Source organism: Protopterus annectens, chromosome 3.part1 (assembly GCF_019279795.1).
Source record: "Protopterus annectens isolate FY-2018-M chromosome 3.part1, PAN1.0, whole genome shotgun sequence".
Lineage (NCBI taxonomy): Eukaryota > Metazoa > Chordata > Ceratodontiformes > Protopteridae > Protopterus > Protopterus annectens.
The window spans coordinates 530,038,862-530,062,713 of NC_056732.1; positions in this window are offsets into that span (position 1 = coordinate 530,038,862).

Consider the following 23,852-nt stretch of genomic DNA (forward strand, 5'->3'; position numbering starts at 1 on the left):
TGTGCCATGTTACAGTAGCTATATCAGAAGGAGTGTGCCATGTTACAGTAGCTATAATAGAAGGAGTGTGCCATGTTACAGTAACTATAACAGAAGGAGTGTGTCATGTTACAATAGCTATAACGGAAGAAGTGTGCCATGTTACAATAGCTATAACAGAAGGAGTGTGCCGTGTTACAATAGCTAGAACAGATGGAGTGTGCCATGTTACAATAGCTATAACAGAAGGTGTGTGCCATGTTATAATAGGTAGAACAGAAGGAGTGTGCCATGTTACAATAGCTATAACAGAAGGAGTGTGCCATGTTACAATAGCTATAACAGAAGGAGTGTGCCATGTTACAATAGCTATAATGGAAGAAGTGTGCCATGTTACAGTAGCTATAACAGAAGGAATGTGCCATGTTACAATAGCTATAACAGAAGGAGTGTGCCATGTTACAGTAGCTATAACAGAAGGAGTGTGCCGTGTTACAGTAGCTATATTAGAAAGAGTGTGCCATGTTACAGTAGCTAGAACAGAAGGAGTGTGCCATGTTACAATAGCTATAACAGAAGGAATGTACCATGTTACAATAGCTATAACAGAAGGAGTGTGCCATGCTACAGTAGCTATATCAGAAGGAGTGTGCTATGTTACAGTAGCTATAATAGAAGGAGTGTGCCATGTTACAGTAGCTATAACAGAAGGAGTGTGCCATGTTACAATCACTATAACAGAAGGAGTGTGCCATGTTACAGTAGCTATAACAGAAGGAGTGTGCCGTGTTACAGTAGCAGTTATATTACCTACGGAAACAGTGTCTAACACTTGCACTACTACATACTCATAGTGCATTAATAGTGTGCAGCTGAATAATGTTAAGTCTCATTCCAACACTACTACAACATTCTTAGTTAAGTATAGTTATGAAAAAATAAACTGAAATGTTACTTCCTTTCTTCTGAACTGATGTGAACTTGGAGTAAAACTATAAAAACTAAGACGGGTGCGACACAACCCTCTGGAACTTGGAATGCAAGGTGGTTTCTGACCCCTTGGAAATGATTTTTTGTGTCATTCATGTTTCATGGTTCTACATTCAATTAAGTGTTTTATAACACTTAATACGAATATGTTCTTATCTTTAGCATATCCTAATGCAGTGTTCTCTACTAGGACCCAGCTTTTATTTTCTAAGCACTTCAATTATAACTTTTTTAATACATTTGTTAATCAGGTCAACCCACTGGATATATACAGTTGTCCAGCATGTAACATCAAAGTGCTAAATGTGAGAACATATTTCATATTATAGTGGTAAGAAGCATCCAGCTGTTTAGTTTTTTTAAGCCATTCCCTCACTTCAAATGCTATGTAAATATCCTCATAAAATAGGAAATGTACCTCTTTTCATTAGGTAGAACAGTACTTTGCAAGTAACAGAAGAGCATATGAAATGTTTCCTACTTTTCTTCCTCATGTTCATGTTAGTCGTCCCATCTGTTATGTGTCCTACAGCAGATAATCAAAAAAAGTTACAACTCCACTGCCTACTTTTCTACTTGTTTAATGAACTCCAGTAATCAAGTATGTTCACAAATCTCTCGGATCCCTTCTCAGAGATGGGGCAGACTGGAATTAATTGGCAAATAAATTAATTTAAAGAGATCCAGTTATGAAAACGAACACCATAAATAAATATTCATAACTGCTAATAAATATTGTAAGCTATTATATTGCTGTTAATTTGATGATGTCATCTTGACTGTTTTATCTATATGGAGCTTTTCTCCCTTGGCATCCACTGAAAATGGGTACTCTGGACCCAGTAGGACTTTCATGGTAAACAAATATCAATAAGCAAATTGTATTAAATGCATTACAGGCAAACTGTGACAATTTATCACCAAATGATAACCGAGGTGGCTGCAGGTGAGGGTATTGAGGTAACGGTTCAATTGCTGAGGGTATTATACAATACCACACAATTAGGTTTTCAGGATTATAGCATGTGGTATGTCAGCCAGTGTGGGCTAGCCCACCAATGCCATAGAAGAAGAACCCCCTGAATGTGAGCTAACAGTTTAATAGGATATGGTAGGAGGTAGATATAATTTCAGGGGCATAGACAGAACATTTTCAGCTTGGATTATGCTAGAAGGAAGGCAAATAGGGATAAGTTGAAAAAAATGGAAAAACACAAAGCAGAGAAGGGATAGTGATTACTGAGATGTGATTATAGTTAGTCGGGAATAGCTGAATTTTGTAACCATTTGCAAGATCTCATCCATTAAAATAATTGTAATTTCAATGTTGCTAAGATATTGCACTACCTTATTTATAAAAGAAGCTTGTTCCTGAGGTGTGGGAAGTGCTGGGTAATAAATTTATTTATGAATCAGAACTTGTTAATATTTTGTGGAAGAAGTAGGCCTTTGGAATAAGTACTAATTAAGGAGAATTTCTTTTTGAGGAAAAGGTGGTCATATACTGCAGGGTTTTACATAAACCAGATGGCAAAGTATATATCATCTTGTAGGAGTTTATAGGCCACTGAAAATAAGGATAGAGATTTTAGTCTTCTAAATAAGAGTGGCTATGTAAATCTTAGATTCCTTTTTGCTATGAAACTCTGGGGTCTTTCTAGGTGGGAGAGTTGTATAAAGTTATAAATGCCAAATGGAGTATTGTGTTCTATGACAGGGTAAATGAAGGATATTTAGGTAGATTGAGATCTGGACAAGAACTCACAGCAGATGGAATGAGAATATAAGAGAGTTAGGATGATCCTTTGACAATTTTGAAGATATGTTGATTTAAAAACAGCTTGTTGTCTGTGTAAGTTCCTATATTCCAGATCATATTATCAGTCATAATTCATGAATATCAACAGTACAGATCATACTTTGGTATTAATCATGCCTGTAACACTAGTTGTGTAGGCTGCTTTGTCCTGTTCAAGCCAATGATACTTGAAAGGCATGCCAGACACAACACTTTTGATTTTGTGTTTCATTTAACTTTTGTTTGTCAGACAGAATTCAAATATTGCTCCTGTAAACTTAGAACATTGCTGGAATAACAAGTTTTGCATTACTATGTATTTTCTGAAGGATATAAAGTCTGAAACTCAAATGTATGTCATTATTTAGTATTATTTAGTGACTTCAATTTTCAGTGATTTGCCAGAAAACCACAACTTTTATGAGGAGCAGACCACAATTATGAGGTAAAAATCTGGACATTCTGTGAAAATCTGTACAGTTGAGAGGTCTGAAGTCTGGAAGCAGATAAGTGAGAACATCAATAGGAATAGCACAATCCTTGACATGGTGCTGACAAATCTTAGGTCTTCATGCCTCCCTCCTGAAGTTTCTTCCTCCCTGGTAAACTCTGACCACAATACTTGTATTTTCAAATTAAAAACACATGCCATTGCAACCTAAATAAATCCACAGACACATATTTTGCATATATGAATTGTAGTGTGAAAAATAAAGTTGCCATGCTAGATACACATTTGAGTTACTCTGCACTAAATAATATCCTTCTCACAATATACTGAGATGCACTACTGAAACTGTGCAGAATGCTTTATATAACTTCTGTGATGATACACAAGAAAATTAAAGTTAAGTCCTTAATAGTATTACAATAAAGTCAACAAGTTATGGTTTAGGAGTTAGTACAGAGGGCTAAAGCTCTGACATGTTAATGAACCGCTCCCTAATTAAAGTCTACAAGGTTTGAAGGTTTCCACCTTCATTTGTCTACTGTCTGACTTTGAGCATGTCACTTAACCAGACAGTGCTTTTGGACAATTAAGAAGTTTGGCTAGGTTCCTTAATAGTGTCCTGGATTGAGTGCATAGTAACTACTTATGAATCTATAATGCAAAGAAAAGGTACTGTCTGGCCTTCAGAAAGAATCCTAACCCATAGAACAAGGGGGTCTATATCATATGTTCAAAGTTTTATAAATTCGAACTTTAAATTATCGAATTGAAATGTTCGAAGTTAGAAAACTTTGAACATATGTAAAAAAAAAAAAAAAAACAAACCCAAAACTAACGGCTGTAGGCTGGGGGATGAGCCCCCCTGCACCCCCCACACTCCCCACTCTTTAAATATACCAACTCTGAGACTGCACTACAGTGCAGTAAGGGAAATCTTCCCTACACCGCACTATAGTGCATTCTCGGAGTTGGTATATTTAAATAGCGGGGGTGTGTGGGATGTGCAGGGTGGCTTGCCCCCCTGCTTAAACTAGTCAGATAAGTTCCATCTGTTTTTTTAATTTTTTTTATTATATGTTCGATGATTGAAACTTCGAACATTTAAATTTGATTATTTAACGTTCAAAGTTTTCAAACTTCGAACATATAACATAGACCCAGAACAAGGTGTTGATGGGATTCATCAGACAATCAGTGCAAGCTGTAAAGTTAATTTAATACCAAAAGCTGAGATTACAATTTAAAAGGAAAGAATAAAGTTAGTAATGTTTTAGCAATGAGCAACAACACAGGAGATAGTTGATATCCTGCCAGATAGTTTTTTATATCAGTTTCAACATTCCATGGGAAGGGCCGGACTCTCAATATCCAAAAGGGAATGAAATGCTTCATATCACAGACGATGTGGTCAAAACAGCAGTCATTGAAATTAAAAACATAAGTTCTGTGTACCCAGTCAATATCCCTGTGGGTTTCTCGTACAAAGTCAGAGACATCCATTGCTAACTGTTTATAGTATTTCTAAATAACTGCCGAATGCAAGCTTTGTACCAGACTTTGGCTGCAACTAGTGGTGATTCCCATTTGCCTTAGACCTTGATAACTGAGGATGAATCAAGTCTGGCATGTAATCTTTACATGATCATGAGAGAGAAGCATTATAGAATGGATTTAGTAACACAAAGGAGACCTCCTTTTAGATGAGGACCAATATGTATTTATCAAGGGTATATTCAGTATTGTAAAATGTGTTGCATCCTTTGAAAAAGTAGCAACAGCGCAGAATGGGAAATTGATTGCACACAGACACACACACACACACACACACACACACACACACACACACACACACACACACACACACGCACACACACACACACACACACACACACACACACACACACACACACACACACACACACACACACACACACACACACACACACACACACACACACGCTCTGTCTCTCAGTATTTGGACACAGATAAACCTTTTGATGCAATGCCACAGCTAGGAATTCTAGGCAGTTTATGCATGTTAAATGTAACTGGTTGCATTGTCCACTGGGAAAACACTGACTAAGTAAAAGACCACTGCAGGTAAGGGTGGGGAGCATTCTGTTAGAAATAACAAAGGTAACCGGTGGTATCCCATAAGGTCTCAACTTGGTCCTCTCCTCTCTGGCATTATTTTTTTCAGAAGAAAAATAGGGAGGTATCATTGAATAACAAAATACTGCTGCACTTCATTCAGCAGGACCAGATCTGCTTGGATCACAATACATTCATTTCAAATGGATAAATTTTATTTATTCTGATATTCATTTGGTTCATACAACATTTAGTCAACCCATGACAGTGTCATAGCATTACATATCCTGAAAACGCATACAAAAAAATGTAAAAATAAATTAGAAGCGCTGTTGTAGGGAGCTATGCTTCCTTTGCACCCTTCCCAATGTGGGAGCTCTGTGCCGTTACCCCCAGATTCAACATACGCTAATTCCTAGGTTACACTACCTTACAGATATCCACAAATCTGAATTTAGTACCTAAACAAATACTCATTTTACTTCAAAATGTTGCAACCTTAGAATTAGTGATTCTAGTAATCAGGTATGGGGATACAGATGGTACAGCTCCCCCCTGTAAAAACAATTAACCTACTTTGTATATTTTGACATTTTTATATATCTGTCTTTAGAATATGAGCACTTATGGTACAATAGGCCAAATGCTGTTTGAACCAAAAAGAACAGTTGAATAAACAAGGTGTCAAACCATCTTAAGTTATGTAATGTAATTCAAGCAAATGTGATTCTACCAACTGACATGAAGCCCAGAATACACAGATGAGTAAGCCAGATTTCATAGTTAATTATTCAGAAGATGTCGATGTACTGTAAACAGGCTGGAGAGGATTCAAATCTCATTTAGTGGTGTTAGTTTTTCTTTCAGCATCAAAAAAATGTATCATCATTCACTTTGGGGAATAAAGAAATACCATTAGTCTACAAAACAGAAGGGTGAATATTAGAAACTGAAAGCATAACAGGTTCATGTATTCATAGGTATATATAGGCTACTGACCACCGGGGCATTTATAAGCCTTGCCCCACAATCCAACCCAGTTGTATATCCTTGTAATATGTGCGTCTTAATTGGTGGGGGATGTTTGTTAGGAGAGGTATGTTAGTTAGGAGGAGAATGTTATGAGGTTGCTAAAATGGTTTGTGAGAAGGTTTGTCACTTAGGGAATGTTTGCTGCCGACTTCTGCTTACAAGAGACATAGGGGCCAGGCCAGGGATGAATGTATTATTTCCCATCCAATGGTCAAGGTTACATTTTGAAAGGGTTAGGGATTAACTCTGCTTCACATGGACGGGGAGCCTATTCCAGAGTGTGGGGATACTTTGAGGGTCATAACTGTCTCATTGACATGCTCTATGTATGTCACAAGCTATGTTCAAATCCCTGAATCTAGTGTTTCTGATGATGATTGTTTTAATAAAAACTTTTGGCATGGAGTTAGATGATGCCTAATGTATGACTGCTGTTATTACTGTAGTTAGGTTGGTTGCTCATTTGTTGCTGAAAGGTAGCTCTAACCACTCAAAGGAGGTAATTTTTATATGTTATACTACATTGATTTACCTAGTATTGCATCTTGTGAGGCATTCTGTAGCTTTCTTATCAGCATTCTGGAGCAGCTTGAGAAAGTGCAGAGATTCTTGACAAGGAAGTTCCAAAAGTTAGAAAATGTGAGCCATTCTGAAACATTAAGGGTTATTGCTCTACTCTAGAATTAATACAAATGACAATTTGGGTCAACAAAATAATATCATTTATCTACACCAGAGACATGGAGGGATAAAGACCTGACTACAGATCAATCAACCTGAGTTCAACTAAGCAGTTCTGGTAGTTGAAAATACAGGAAGGGAGGATGGGTGTATCCAGCCTGTGGAGGAGAAACAATGGTTCCCACCAAGGCCACACCACTGCTCAAATGACAGGGACTCAGCTGAAGACTGTGGTCTGTCTTGAAGCCAGTGCTGGGAAGAAGTAGGTATGGCACCCCAATCTAGTAAATAGTCCTGTCAGCTTATGTAGGGGGGCATGCATGTATGGGCAGAGGGGGCTTAAGAAGCATTTGCTATGATGCAATGTTTGATATCACTGCCATGGAAGAACTAGGCCATAAAATGGAAAAATGTTTTCACTGTCATGATCCTGACAATAACACAAATCACCTTTATGACTGTATAGATGATGGCCCCTCTCTTGGACAAGATGATATCTGGAAACCTTGATGTTTGTCAGGGCAGGGGCAAAAATCATTCAAAAATTGATAGTATCAGCTGGAAGGGAGGATGGTCTGTGTTTATTGTGCTGAAGAAGTGCTATGGCTGATAACAGGATGGTGGGGAAAATATGATGGAAATTGGTTTAGGTGAGTCATTTGAGGAAACATCTCAGGGAATACTGATATTAAAGGAGATAGGTCATAAAGAGTGAGAAGAACTTTGAAGGTGGTCAGAGAACTGACATACACAAGGTACGTAAAAACATATGGACTGGATAGTAGGGAAGGTAGATGACTCTTAAGAGCACTTGGAAGAGGTATGTGATCAGTATAGAACTATATTCTATGAGACATAAGCCCTAGCAGTGTGACACATCTCTTTCTTTCTCTCTTTCTTTCTTTCTTTCTTTCTTTCTTTCTTTCTTTCTTTCTTTCTTTCTCCTTCTGTCTCTCTCATAGTACAAAAAAAAAAAAATAAAGTGATTTAATAAAAAATATATCAATTTAAAAATCTTTATTAAACATGATTAAAAAAAAGATGTGTACATATCAGTAGTAGAAAGAAAACAAGCCATAACATAATTTTCATTATTATTTTGTGTAATATACATGTTTTTTTTTTAACAATTTTTATTTGCTCCAGTGTTACATAATTGCTCAGTTCCTGCCATCCCTTAATTTTCTCTCCTCTCCTCTGAATATTATTTTGCATGTAGTGTTCTAAAAAATTCCATTTATTTTCCCTATTAAAGGTTTAAAGGTAAGGACTAGGCTAGCTGCCCTTGAGGGCCATTTTAAGCCTAGCCAGTTTCCCCTTTTGTTCTTCAATTAACATATCCCATTTGGTTAGAGATTGGCCTTACCCATCCCATGGTCAATAATTATATATTACCCCTAATGAAAATAACTGTGACCCATAGATCCAACTTTCACTTGAATATGGACAGAGATGACCTTTGTTTTATGTGGATGGGGAGTCTCTGTGAGATATGCCCATCCTTCCAAACCATTCTGTTGATATTATAGAAGAGGTTTAGATCCTTAAACTGAGTATTTCTGATATTATTTGACTTGCTGATGTACAGTAAATCCATCAGTATTGGGTCAGAGGATGCCTTGTATGCCACACACAGGTCACCTGTTAGCAGTCTGTAGGATACCATGTATAGTGACAGGGCTGTGAGTCATTCCATGCAGGGCATGCTGTTTAGGCCTTTTATCCTTTTAGTAAGGTATCTCTGTGGGCATTCCAGTTGTTGCATGTGTCTGGACAGAGACAGGCCAAAGGAAACGTTATTTAAATGACTGGTCTTATGAGGGCTGAGTAAATGGTGACAATGACATCTGTAGATCTAGACATAATCCCTTTTCTTTATAAGTTGTGCAATATAGAAGGACTTTTTACAACAATGGACACATGTTGGTCAAAAGTTAAGCCATTGTCCACATAGGTTCCCAAATCCAGAACTACTGGGTCAACTCTTAGGGGCATATTGTCAATGTGTTAGTTCCCTAGGATAGATGACTTCCCAAAGGATACAACCTCCTATGATCCTATAAGCGCAACCCAGATAACTGGATGGGAAACAGAAACTATACCCCTAGGATTCCACCCATGTCCCTGCTGGATAGGGGCATCGGGTGCTGATTTGTCTAAACATGGGCTAAACTCTTGGCTAGGCTTATAAGGGTTTCAGGGCCAATAGCCTAGTAACCTCCTATGCATTTTTTGGCATTTAGTTTCAGTCCATGATTTTGGCAGCAGTTATTTATTTAGGACAAACCTTCCTGCAGGATGGCTAAGTAATATGAAGATCCAATGACTGCTTCTATCTCGCAGTCATCTGCAAACTTAGTCAGCCAAAGCCCTTTGATATTAGCTTTTACTTCAAAAAAGTAGATGCCAAAAAGGAGAGGTCCTAGTACAAAACCCTGGGGAACTCCACTGGTAAATGATCTCTTTTTGGAGGTAACTTCCCCTGCTTTGATTTCCTGCCTCTTATCTGTGAATCAGTTGGCAATCCAATGGAGGCATATGGATTTATTTCCAGTTTAATTAGCTTTGCTACTATGGCAGAAAAGTGAATTGTGTCAAAAACGAGGTATATGGTGTGTACCATTTTGCCTTCATCCATTACTTTGATGACCTTTTCAAAAAAATCCATCAAGCTGAGTAAGAATGACCGGCCCTTGATTAATCCAAACTAAGAATGGTCCAGTGTTTGGAATTTCCCTATGACCAGCTTGATTAGTTCCAAGATAAGTTTTTCCATAGATTTGCAAATGAGGCTGGTCAGACTTATGGGTCTGTAATTGCCTGGGTCTGTGGAATGCCTCTCTTATGCAGGGGAATGACTGTAGTTGTTTTCATAGGTTAGTCTTAGGCTAACTTCTCTTTCAAGCCATTTTAAGCCTAGCCAATTATCCCTTGTGAGACTCAAAGCCTGTACCTTGTGTTTGTAAGGCAAACACCTTAACCATTACACCACCCTCCCAACCCTAACCATTTGCTTTTATTCAGTGCCATACAGAGTACTAAGGAATGATATGTGTCTTAACTTCAGAACAATTTCAAATCCATTCCTCTTTGAATATCTGCCTAGACCACATATCTGGGGGAGCAAATACACTGAATGATACTTTGATGCTGAACATAAATATAGATAAATATTAATATAAGGAAAACTAGAGACACATACAGCATGAAACATGTACCAGACCTATGGAGAATATTCCTCATGGAAGTAAAACAAAATATGTCAGTTACTAGCTTAAAAATCACCTTGAAACATATATGGATTATAGAGAGCTACTGCAAAATTTTTGTTATCAGGTCTGATATCACGTTCTATAAACCACAGTCTCTGAACCCCACTGCTGCCATTTCCACATGTGTTTGTTGTGCCATACATCTGACAGCAGTTTCAGTCTTCCTCCACCATTTCAGTGACTTCTTTCCTTATACCAGGAGGAAATCTGTACTATTACCTTGAACATTTTTGTTTTTTTAGAAAGGTAATTTTCTTGTTGCATCATTTCATAATTCTTTATCACAGTGGAGTAAAAGATCTAGAGACATTTCTGGGTATCCATCTGGAACATGGCAATTGTGTTGTTACTATCATCACATATTCCTGTCTCATGCATCCATCTGTTTATTCTATTTTGATTTTTATTGCATTCTTTATCACTTGCTGGTCAAAGGTCTGTGCTTACTTTTAATGTCAGATGTGAATACAAGAGCTTCTCAAATACTGTGAGTCTTCTGAAAGGACATTTATGGGCCCTGTCAGTTTGATAATTTGGATACTGTTGAATGCAATTCTAGAGTACAAAAACTGAGCAATATGTGATGTACTATGATTAGCATCACCCAGAGATGTAAGGTGCACACATTTTTAAATATGGAATTGACCACCATGTTTGTTTTGGTAGCCAGTTGCTGTGGTGTACACAGCAGTTTTATTTTTAGGCATGACCTGAGAAGGTGCAATAGAAATCAAAATAATACAGCCAGTAAGTACCTCACCATCTCAAAATGCTCTCATTCGAGGCACTCCTTAAAACGGAGAACATCGGTATCTGTGCAGTGACTGAGACCTGGTTCAAGGCTCCAGAGAGCACCCCTGCACTACCAGGCTATAACTCATACCACACTTTTCGGCCATGTTACCTGGATCGGAACACCAAAGGTGGAGGTGTGTCCATATTCATTAAGGATATCCACACCTCAAGGCTAGTTGCTCAGCATAATGCAGCCGAGGTTATCCAAGTACAACTAACTCTGGGCAAAACTGCATTCCAAATTGTAGCTTGCTACAGATCCTCTACCATGCCCCAGGATTCCCACTCCTCTTTTCTTGATGTGTTGGAAAATATTAGGGTTCAGCCAAACACTCTAATAATGGGCGATTTCAACTACCCCACCATTAACTGGGAAAACTATTTGTGTACCAACTCCTTTGCTCAACGCTTTCTGGAATTCATATACTCCAATGCCCTGAATCAGCTTATCCACACTCCCACCAGGGGCAACAATATCTTAGATCTAGTCATTACCAACATGAGTGATCGGTGTTCCACACCTGAAGTCAATGCCTCATTGGTCCGATCCGACCATAAGCTAATTACCCTAGATATCCACATCCTGCCCCCACCCCACATTAAGGAAACCATGGTAAAAAATATCTCCAAAGCCAACTTCATGCTTCTTAAGACAGAAGTGGTGAGCTTTATGACACCCATGCAGATGGACAATACAGTTACGACTACTGAATCCTACACAATTGCACTTTATAAGCACTTACACGAGTGCATGGATCGTTCTATCCCAAATAGAACCAATACACTATCTTCCAAAAAAAGGAAGCCAATCTGGTGGTCCCCCGTCATAAACAAACTGTATAACAGAAGGAAAAAACTGTTGCAAAAGAGAGTAAAATCCCATGAGTGGAGGAGCTCCCTGGTCAGCCTCAGTAAGAATCTGCGATCCCTGATAAAATCCTCCAAAGCTAGTTACAAAAGAAAAATCACCACTGATTCTAAAGACAACCACAAAGCATTCTATAAGTATGTCAGGAATCTCAATGGCAACACTCAGATCTGCTCTGAGTTACAGCACAATGGCACTAAATATACAGACCCAAATGATATTGCCAACATCCTGGCAGATAGGTTCAGTGCTAACTTTACTCCACTCTCACCCGCTAAAGAGCCCATCTCTATGCCGGAAGAATGCAAAGTTCCTGTAATCACGGCTGCACAGGTAAAATCCACACTCTCCAAAGCCAAGAACACAGCATCTATGGGACCAGACAACATCCCAGGCTGCGTTCTACATGAACTACAGAATGAACTGGCACCCCACCTAAATACCATGTTCAGTCCTAGCCTCACCTCAGGCTTTGTGCCCGCTGAATGGTGCACAGTGATGGTTATCCCACTCCGCAAGGGGAGAGCCACCACGGACCCCGAGAACTACTGCCCCATTAGCCGGATGAGCCTGGTCTGCAAGGCCATGGAACGTATCATCATGGAACTTAACTTATAAACTTCAGACCAGTGACAAGTGGAGTACCACAGGGTTCAGTCCTGGGTCCTCTCCTGTTTGGTAACTACTTCTCTGAAGTACAGGCTAACACAAAAGGTCTTTGGCTAATGAAGTTCACAGATGACTGCAAACTAGGAGTCATAATCAAAACTCCTAACGATGTGGACATCCTACAAAAGGGCCTCACTGAGACAGATGCCTGGTGCCAAAGCCATGGGCTCAAGCTCAATGCCAAAAAGTGCATTGTCATCCCCTTTGGTAAAAACTCTGTACCCATGAACTACAACATAGGTGGTAGTATACTTAACACCAAAATTGTGATGAGACCTTGGGACACAGGTGGACAGTAGTCTCTCCTTCGATAATCACATCACCACAGTAGTCAGGAAATCCTTCTACGTGGCACACCTCATCACAAAAGGTTTCTCATCCATAAAAAAAGAGGTCATTGTTCCCCTCTTCTCATCACTCATTAGACCCATTATAGAGTACAATGCCCCTTTTGGTATGTACCTCACAAGACATCTACAACAACTGGAAAGGCCGCAGAAATACCTCACAAAGAGAATTACCAGCCTCAAACAGATGCCCTACGCAGACCGTCTCAAAAACTCCAGCTTTACTCCATCACATATCGCCTACTCAGAGGTGATTTCTGCCTAACATACAAAGCTATGTCAAACCCAGAGCTGTTGGACATGCTCCACTTAAAGAAATCCCAATCCCTCCAAGCTACACACTCTAGGGACCTAAACCTTGTCACCACAATAAACAGAACATGCCGGAGGGATAGATTCCTGTCCCAGAGACTTCCCATACTTTGGAATAAACTACCTATCTATGTCAAACAAAGCTCCTCATTAGCACTCTTCAAGAAAAATCTTGATGATTGGATGGGAAATAGGAAATTCACCCCAGGGATCACCTCTGTGGCTCTGCTTGACAGTGGCACAGGAAAATAATTTTCTTGGGGGCAAAAGCAGTTTTTTTGCAGTGTTGTCAAGAGATGTGACAATAAATGAAGATTTATGATGGGAAAGAGATTTTGGGAGGAATAAGAGAAGTTTTTTGGGGGGGCTTGAGTACGAGTAGGATTTAAGACAATAAGATCAGAGAATTTATTGAGGAGCTTACAGTGAGAGACAGTGTCAAAGGTTTTGGAGAGGGTCTAAAAATAGACAAGAAACTAGTTTATTGTTATCTCTTGCTTGAGAGATAGTATGAAAGAAGGAAATTAGAGAAGTAGTCATGCTATGGTTAGGGTGGAAGCTGTGTTGGATAGGAATGAGTAGATTTTCCTGGAGAAGATAATCCAGGAGCTACTTGCGTATACATTTTTCAGGTATTTTAGAGATGGGGAACAGAATGGCTGTGGGCCTGTAGTTTGAGAGGGTCAGTGGAGTGTCCTTCTTTTTGGATTGGTATAGTGTAGAACTGCTTCCAGATAGAGGGGACTGTAGATTCTTGGATAGATCAGTTGATCAGTATAGAGATTGGGTAGGCTATTGAGCTAGAGACAAGCTTTAGGAAGAGAGGTGGTAGATTATCTGCAAGGGGAGAGCGTGGCTTTAGTTTGTTCCATAGAGATTGTATGTAAGCAGTGGGAACATGTTTGAATAGCTGCAATATAAACTGACATCAGATTATACATTGTTATAATTGGTGAAATTAGAAATAAGACAGTTATAATTCAGTATAATTTTGCACAGTCTAAAGTGAAAGTAGACAGTGAAATGGGTGTGATTCAGATGTTAAGGGATAGTCACAAACCTTTGAAACACCACCAGAAGGAATAAACCAAAGTCCACAAGGTGTGCTTCAGCGTTTTCGTTTTTAATAAAAACTTCATCAGAATGAAGTACATCGTAACTAACCCTCCACATTTATTCTATTTTATTTTATAAATATATGATGTAATTGGTAACAATTCTTGGAGTTGTATTTATATGGTGAAAGGGAATTTTATGGACGTTGATTTGTTTTGTATTTATGTAACTCAATCATTATGATGTCATTAATTGATTAATTAACAAATTGTAAGTCATTGGTGTAAAAGTTTTGTGTATAAAAGGAGGGTTAGTTACGATGTACTTCATTCTGATGAAGTTTTTATTAAAAACGAAAGCGCTAAAGCACACCTTGTGGACTTTGGTTTATTCCTTCTGTTGGTGTTTCAAAGGTTTGTGTGTTTCTGAGATTACGTGGTATGTTAAGGGATAGTGAATGAGCAGCAGAAAAACGGAGACAGAGATGAGATGGAAGGAAAGATGGCGCAGATAAGAGAGGAGGATAACATTGATAGAACTGGCAGTGAATTTCATGTAATGAGGAAGTTAGGACTATTATAAGGGAGGTACTTCTCTAGCTATAGTGATGCTGTTCTAACGAGGAGAGGTACAGGTGTAAAGCCATGTGCCCATGGAATTCTGCTTCATTTGGCATTTAAAGTATTTCAAGTTGCAGAGTGTTAAGTGGAGTAGGATGGAGTTCCAGCAGTTAGCAATATAAGGTGAATAAAGGGATTATCCTGCATTGTTGTTGCTGGGTTTGGTTATGGAGAGCAGAGATTTGACAATGGAATGTAAAAGCCTCTTCAGAGAGTAGGACTGGATAAGAATTTATTTGTTTATTTATTTATTTTGTATGTTTAATTTATTTATTCTTTGCTGACACACTAGTTTTTAGAGATGTGAATTTTTCAAGGTTGTGTAGAAGTTTGAAGGTTGTAATTAACTGTGAATGGAGAAGGGAATTATTTATTTCAGTCCAATTTAGCTGTTTTAGTGGGAGGCAGTGCTTACATCTATGGTGTTGATCAGTTGCATACTCTGTCACTTTATTATAGCATTGTTGCAGTTTAGCTGTTATTGATGAGTTTAGATTGGTAAGTATGAGAGAGGCATAATGCATTGTGAATAGCAGATAAGATATGGCTGTGTTGCACCTGGCTGTATCATTTTTGGTGCATTTTTTATGACTTGCTGGAGATGAAGGTAATGTGATCATATATAATCACACCTAACCATTTGGTATGAGACACTAGTTTTATTTTGGTCTTATTAGATGATATAATGTTAAAGTTATTCTTTTGGGAGGAAAGAGAGTCAGAATGAATAATAATAAATATGATGATGTCTCTTCTCTCTGTTCCTCAAGGGATGGGTCTTCACATACAGCCTCAGATCCAACTTTGGCCACCCTAGATTTTGGATCCCAAGCTCAGGCTCCTCATCTTACCCATAACCCCCTGCAAAGCACAACATTATCTCAGATCTCATTTGCCAATCCTTTGATACAGACTTGGATCTCCTTTGCTCAGACATGGATTATGTTGTGACAAAAACTTTTTTCCTTGATACACCAGTTTCATTCTTCTAGATAAGTATATTTTAGTACTTTAATATCTTTACTATAATTATACCCTTAGCTCCCCTTTTATAGTTATTGAGATAGTTACTTATTCCATTCCCTTTTTTCCTTGCACCTTTGATGCCATCTTTGTTTAAAAAAGAACTTTTATATATATATATATATATATATATACATATATATATATTTATATAGCAATAACTTTCTACTCTTTAGCATTACTGTTTTTGTTATTGCTGTTTTGGTTGCTGTTACTATGGCTGATAAACTTTCAAGTGTGTGGTCTGCACCCACGAGATATCAAATTAAGCATACACTTAAAATTTGTGTACTGCCTCGGGGCTGATGACGAAGATGAGCAGTGTACTATCTGCACTGCCTTTGGCACCCAAGCTATTGTGGAGAGAAAGAACAAACTTGTCTTTAAGGAGGAGGAGCTTCAGGAGAATCATTCAAGACTCTTTTGGTTGATCCTGGAGCTTTTCCTTCTTCCAAAAAGTCCTAGGACAAGTCTAAAGGAGATAAAATCACAGGGCATAAAGAAAAGATCAATGAGCTGAGAAAGTTCTCTCTTGATTGGTCTTTACCTGCTCTTATCACTTTGGCCCCTCTAAAGCATCAGATCCTGCCTATTCTCTGAGATGATCCTGAATGGATCAAAAACTCCCCTCTCCTGGACCCATGTTTTTCCCTGGAGCATATCTCTCCTCAGCCCCAACCACCATTTCTTCAGGAAAGGACTAATCACCAATGTGAAGCTCTCCATCTACTGCTTCTTCCCTGCAGTTGGTCCGGTCAACCAGGAGCATCTCTGAAGCAGACATGGATCGGATGATGAAATTCTTCAGGACCCAGATTCAGCTGAGGGTCCTCCAGGTTCTGGCCACTGCTGGACCCAGGAGTTATGTCTCTTGGCCTCATCCTACAGTAGCTCCTACCCCAATCTGCTTCTCGTATTTGGGACTTATGGATCTGAGCATCTCCCAGAGGTTGTCCACACTGGATCCATAGACTAGTCTATCTCCTACTGTGGGGCTATCTCTGACCCAAATGACTCCAATCTCATCAGAGCCAGAAGGATCTCAGTGCCAAAGCATTAACCCCAAATCTGGTGGGACAGGTTTGACTCCAAGGTTTTCAGAGACATCCCTTCATTTTGGAGCCTCAGTGTTGGACAGCTTGATACCAGCATCAACTTTGGAACCAAGTAGAAATCCAGGTTTTATTTGTAGAGGTGGTTTTGGCTCCCACCAGATGAATGTCAGGATCTCCTTCAATTTTAGCATTCAAAGCTGTTGAGAGAGTACTGTCCCAATCAGATAAGCAGACTTCGCTTTATTGCTCAGTTCCACCTGCCTCCCCCCAAAGAATGTCCATGGATCTTGATTCTTCTTCTTCAGTGCACTTAGAACAGCTGAGCCTGTTGAGTGTCAAAACAGTCCATATTGGGGACTCATAAATCTCATCCAAGTTCTTTCTGGAACATCCCACCAGAGAGGTCCCTCAAAAGCATATGTGTAAGAGAAGGCACATGGGCCCCCAGGAGTCTCTGACAGATGACACTGGTCTCAATGATGGGGAAAGCTCCTCCTGATACTCCCTTGTGAATATCTCATTTGGGGAGATTCTCAAATTTTTGAAACTGAAGGTTGAATGGTCCACTGACACTACCTCCCAAAAGGAGTCAGTACTCCTTGAGGCCTTTGGGTCTGGTTCAGCTACATCTTGCGTTGTTCCCCTTGCTGATGAGATGGTGGATCTTAGCTCTAAGCTGGTATGAAAGGAGCCGGATGTGGCTGAACCAATTCCTTGCAATCCAGACAAGTATTTAGTCTTCCTGAAAGATCACCGACACTGGAGCAAGGAGTTAGCTATATAGTCCCTTCTAGTGATGGTGAGTACCAAAAAAAGAACTGGCAGAAGAGAGCTCTACTCTTCATTCCCCTAACAGGGAGTCTAGGGTGCTAGACAAATTCAGAAAGCAGACTTACATTTAATCTACTTTCACTCTGAGGACAGTGAATTACTTAGCACATGCCACAAGATTCCAGGGGACTTGACTAAAGAAATCTTAAAATCCCTTTCTAGGTCTATATCAGAAGAAGACAAGAAAACCTTGGATTTTGAGATAGCCAGTCTATAGTCCCTTTCCAACATATAAATACATCTAATTTCTAATATGACTGAAGGTGCTTTGAGAGCTGCAGGTAGTGGCATTATTGTAATGAGACATGCCTGGGTGTGCTTATTTAACTTTACAGAGCACTTCAACACATCCTTTATTAACGTCCTGGTTGTTGGCTTAACATTCTTTGAGCCTAAAGTGAAAGAAACATTGATCAGAAGTGAGCACGACGGGAAGACCCTTTCTACTGTTGGAATATGGTTCTCTGCCCCACAGTGATCTTTTTCTAGGATCCAGGAAGGGATAAAAAACTATCATTTCAGAAATCCCAAGGGATCTCTAGTTCTAATAATGGTCATTGCCCCTGAGGCAGAGGTGGGCTGCAGAACCAAGGCTTCAGAGTTCCTTTCTTGAGAGGCCTTATCAGCACTTCTGAAGGGTTATCTGGCTGCCATTCTGTGGAGGTGGTTGGGGATGCTTATTCCTGCACCCTAAAACCTGAACATCCATCAGGAATGACAAATGGGTTCAGAGGACAATAATCAGAGGCTATTACATTCCATTTTTATTTCATCCCCAAATTCAAAAAAGTTACCATATTTTCCACCCTCTCAAAGACCAGCAACACTCATAGAAGTACAAAACTTGCTAAAGACGCAAGTCATCCAAGAGGTCCCACCAAACCACCAAAGATCCAGGACTTACTCAAGATTTGTTTTAGTGCCAAAAAAAAAAAAACGGGGACCTTAGGTCAATTTTAGACCTTAGCCACCTCAACCATTATTTTGACCAATCAAATTTCAGGATGATCACAGTTCGGTCCATTCTATCACTACTGAGAGTGAATGATTGGATGTGCTTCATAGATCTATAGGATGTGTACTACCACATCAAGATGGACAGGCGATCCAGAAGATTTCTCCACTTCCAGTTGAGAGAAAGTCAGTTCCAATTCAGATCCCTGCCCTTTGGCCTCACTGCAGCTGCCTGGTTGTTCACCAAAAGCATGGCAGTGGTTGCAGAGTACCTTGAACTGCAAGGGTTCTGGGTGTTCCCATATCGGGGCAATTGGCTTATTTCTGCTCCTATCAGGAATCTATTCATCCAAGCAAGAGACTCCTTGTTCCAATTTTGTTCAATGTTGGGCATCACAGTAAATCCAGACAAGTCTAAAGTCCATCCTGTACAAGTGATAGCATTCATAGGAGCATACTTGAACACGACTTCTCAGATAGAGAAACATCCTCGGAACAGGTTATCCACTCTTTGCAATCATGCTCAATTCATTCTCTTCTGTCAGAAACCAATAGTGAGAATGGTTCTTTGTTGGATTCAATGGCTGCGTCTATCACCTTGGTCCCTCTTGTGAGATTCCATGTGAGAGTACTTCTGTGAACCCTTGTAGTACAGTGGTCCACCTGGCATTATCCAGTGTCTCTCCAAGCACATCTGAAATTCATTTGTAGGACCCACCTTTGCTGGTGGTTCAAATCCCCTATGGTAATGCAAGGTTGCCCATTTGTCTTTCTCCCATCCAAAGCCACTGTGACCATGGATGCTTCCCAGTTGGGGTAGGGGAGGCCACTACAAGGGAAAAACAGCCCAAGGCATGTATTCCCACACTCCCTCAAGGATTGATATCTATCCAGACTGCCCCTTCCAGTGATCCTAGATTTTCTAGGTTCTTTATTTCAAAATGCTGCCAACACTCTACTATCAAAGTTCAGTTGGTATCCATTTGGACCTTTCACATTGGAGAGAACCAGTCCCCAATTGCCTCTCTCAGATTATCTAAAGCTTTTTGAGGGATACCTTTCTTTTCAGACCTCCTATTAGAGATCCTGTTCCTCCTTGGGACATTACAATTTTAGTTCAGGTCCTGACTAGACTAGAATTCAAACCTGCTGTTGGGGTGGATCTCCAGTTTTTAATGTGGAAAGGGATATTTTTGGTGGCAATTACTTCTCCCAGGAGGGTATCAGAACTTCAGGCTTTTTCTTGTAAATCTCCATACATTATTTTTCATAAGGATGGAGTTTCATTATGAGCCAGTCCTTCCTTCCTACTAAAGGTATCTACTGAGACTTCTTTAAATGAGAACATCAATCTTGCAGTTTTATTCCCAAACTTTTCCAGTAAAGGAGAATACATGCTACATTTGTTGGACGTTCATAGACAGCTACGTTTTTACATCCACAGTACAAAAGCCTTCAGAGCAGCTAATAAACATTTTGTGTCCTTCTTTGCAACTAAGCTAGGTCACAGAGGTTTCTAAAGTCATCTTATCAAGATGGTTGTCTGCTTACATTACACATGATTACAAAGAAAAATGTTTAACTTTACCTAAACTCATCAAAGCTCACTCTGCTAGATGTGTGGCAACATCTACTGCTTTCTTTTCCAGAGAATCTATTGATAATATTTATGTAGCTGCCAGCTGGTTCAATGCTCATACCTTCATATCCCATTACAATTTGGATTTACTGTCCAGAGGCAGAGCAGCCTTTGGTTCAGCTATTCTCTGGAATATCCTTCCATGAAACCACCCAAGGATTATATTAACTGGGGACTCAGTCCCATCCATTAAAGAATGGGCAGAAGGGAGAACATCAAATATGAAAATTATATACTTACCATAACAACAGACCTGTGTTGCCTGCTTCCATCCTTCCTCAACTCTCTTTGCACATGTTCTGCCTAATTATGGAATTTGTTATTCTTTTATCTTGGTATGACCAGCTTAACCTATTCTAAAGGCCCTTCAAGTGCACTTTTTAGCTCCAGATCAGCTTATGAGCTCTCATATTACCTTTGGGTTATCTCTTGTAGTATTACTGTTATGGAGTTGTCTGTATTCTTTGAGCAAACTCAATCTGATGCAATGTTGGGCTTTGTAGGGGGTTATGGGTAAGTGGAGGAGCCTGAGCTTTGGAGCTAAAGTTGTGAGTAGCTGAAAACAGATCCAAGGTTGATTCAAAGACATATCTGTTGTTTATTTTTAGAATTTAGAAGGAGATGCGAGTCATCAGGACCAGATTCAGTTGAGGATAAGGATGCTGTGTGAGTTTTTGTAGTATTGGTGAGGACTCTGCATCACCAATAAAAGAGTAGAATTGTAAGTACACTGTACAGTAGCAGGCTCTTTGGCTGCAGTCTGGAGGTCATTCATAAATAAGTTAATAATTGGGGACCTAAAATGGAGCCTTGTGGGACAACAACTGATAAAGGAAGGAGGAGAAGTAATTTTTCAATTTTACTGATTAGTGCCTAATAGATAGGTTGCTCAGAAACTAGTTTAGTGCGGACATTGATAAGCCAAAGGATGAGAGTTTGGTTAAGAGGTTTTGATGGCTGTGTGAAAGACTTTGGACAGATCAAAATAGTGCTGATGTAAGATAGCTTGAATTTATGTTATGATTTATTATGTCTGTGAAACTTGGTAAGGCAGTAGTTGTAATGTAATTGGGTCTAAAGGTGGGCTCAGTGCATGAGAGAAGGTTAGCACCTCTAATATAGGTGGTAAGCTGACTATGAATGCATCTTTCTAAATTTTTAGATAAGGGAAAGAGGATGGCAATTGGTTTATAATTTGTGAGGTGAGTAATTGGTCTGCCTTTATGGAAGGGAGTAATGTAGGATTTTTTTCCATAAAGCAAGGATGTAATATTTTTGTATAGAATGATCAGCTAGGTTCATAATTTAATATGCTAGAGTATTTGCAGAAATTTTAACATATCTAGTTGGAAGTTGGTCAGGAGCAGTGTTTGTAAGCTTAAGGCTACAACGATGCTTTTTAATTATTGATGTAGGCACTGGAGTAAATAGGAAAGTTTGTTCCAATTGGTAGTATAGGATGGAGTAAGTGGGCTGGTAGTAGTTTTGTTTTGTATTAAGGAGGTAATTGTATTAAGGAAGTGTGAACTGAATTGAGAAGCAATGCTTACATAGTCATTGGAAGGTGAGGGGGATGGTTTGGATAATTTTCCAGAGTTGGGCAGTTTATTATTGGAATTCCAGAAAGCTTTTGAATTGTTTTTTGCTGAGCTTTAGATGCTACTATAGTAGGCTTTCTTTTCTGGTTTAATGCATTCCTTACTGTGATCCCATAAGTATATATATATTGCTGCAGGCCTTGTTTCTTAGTTTCATAAGTTGCTTTGTTTTTTTTTTTGTTTGTTTGTTTTTTTCAGTTAGCCAAGGATCTGGACTGCTTTTTACTCCATGGTTCTTATGAGGTGCATGTTCAGTTAGGATATTTAGAAAGATCGAAAGATCATATTTATTTTATCTACATCATCTTCTAGTGGAAGGGTTTTAAGTAATCTCCAGGTGTCTGTTGCAGGACAGCAGTTAATGAGTCTCTATTAAAGTTAGTAACATTTGTGACTGTATTATACTGGTGAACTTTTGTGAGTTTGGGATTTCAGATAATGTAACTTAGCAGGTGGTCAGTTAGGCTATTAGGTCAGCTGCCACATGTAGCAATATTACTTTGTGAGAATGTTAGCATCCAGTCCAGAGTTGAATATCTGGATTTGGTTTTCTTAATTCTAGTTGGAATGTTAACCAGTTGAGAAAACCATATAAATGGATTGTATTTGAGGAGTTATTGGATGCTATTTTTCACCAGTGAATGTTTACATCCCCTAGCATAAAGGTTTCTAGCTGTATATTGGTAGAGACCCTAGAGATCATGTTTTCTAGGATGGGAATGTTATTGACAAGGGATATGTATAGGCATAGGATGGCTAGAGTTTTGTGAGTCTTAAGTATGAGATGAGAAAGAAGGAGTTCAGAAAGTGGGAACAGAGTTACAGTATGGGCAAAGGTCTAAAATATTCTTGTAGAGTACGGCAACACAGCTTGCCTATTTGTTGTTTCTATCTAATGTAAGCATATTGTAATCTGGAAGTAAGATTTCTGTATCTTTGGTGTTTGGCTTTTACCAAATTTCTGTGGCTATGAAGGCATCAGGGGAGTAATTGGTTATGCAAGCATGAATTTCTTTAAGTTTGCTGAAAATATTTCTTAAACCGTCATTTATTATTTTAAGTCCTGAGTGGTTGGAAAGACTTCCTGACCCTATTTGAAGGTGAGAGGAAGATAATAAGCTTGCTTGACTTGCAATTCTCTCCTGACTATTGCTGATCTCTGTCTGCATTTGATTTTTGATTAAAGTTATTCATTTAATGTTTGGTTACTTCTGTTTTTATCTTTTTGATATATTGCACTTTGTTGTGTTTTTAGTTTTTCTTTATTTTTGGAGTTTTAAGAAGTCTTGGCTAGAGTCAGAAAATAATTCTTTTACAGACAGTGAATAGCGTCCATCTAATTAGTGGGAAGAACTGAGAAATAGCATTTCTGTTTGGACTACAAATAATTAGTGGCATACTTAATTAGCTGTAGTGCTTGTTTGACTTGCTTTTCTCTGCTTGACTTTTTCTAATCTCTGTCTGCGTTGAATTTTTCTCACCCACCCGCCCTATTGCTGTTATACTTTTAAACTTGATGGTTTTGAGTTTCTCACCCCCTACTATAAGTCTGATTTTGGGTATTCCTCCCAGTCTCATCTCATCAGCTCATTCTATTGAGCACTGAGAGATCAGCTGGGAATACCCTCCCCATTATTCTCTTAAACTTGAATTTTCTTCTGTTTCCTACCTTCCCACTTACTAAAAATGCACCTTTACAGCTGTTTTTGCTGTAGTTGTGCTTCTTCCTACTTTATTTAGCTTTTTCCTGCACATTTTTAAAGTGTTCAGTTGCAATTAATCTGCTGCATT